At 59.4% G+C, this 325-nt stretch overlaps 1 long non-coding RNA gene across 1 annotated transcript; it reads right to left on the reverse strand.

The window, feature by feature from the left end:
- Positions 1–16: 16 nt before the first annotated feature.
- LOC106820623 lies at positions 17–319 on the reverse strand. Its single transcript, XR_001395635.1, has 2 exons — positions 238–319; positions 17–188 (listed from the first exon to the last, which is right to left on the reverse strand). It is a non-coding gene; the product is annotated as an uncharacterized LOC106820623 (long non-coding RNA).
- Positions 320–325: the final 6 nt, after the last annotated feature.

A 325-nucleotide genomic window follows, 5' to 3' on the forward strand; every position in this document is an offset into this window, starting at 1 on the left:
CGCGACCCGCTGCCTCGTTAAAACACGCAACCCGCCGCCTCGTTAACACAAGCAACCTGCTGCCTCGTTAACACACGCGACTCGCCGCCTCGTTAACACACGCGACCAGCCGCCTCATTAACAGACGTGACCCGCTGCCTCATTAACAGACGCGACCCGCTGCCTCGTTAAAACACGCAACCCGCCGCCTCGTTAACACAAGCAACCTGCTGCCTCGTTAACACACCGACTCGCCACCTCGTTAACACACGCGACCCGTTGCCTCGTTAACATACATGGCCCGCCGCCTCGTTAACACACGCGACTCGCCGCCTCGTTAACACAA

Source organism: Priapulus caudatus, unplaced genomic scaffold (genome assembly GCF_000485595.1).
Source record: "Priapulus caudatus unplaced genomic scaffold, Priapulus_caudatus-5.0.1 Scaffold36451, whole genome shotgun sequence".
NCBI classification, from domain to species: Eukaryota; Metazoa; Priapulida; class Priapulimorpha; order Priapulimorphida; family Priapulidae; genus Priapulus; species Priapulus caudatus.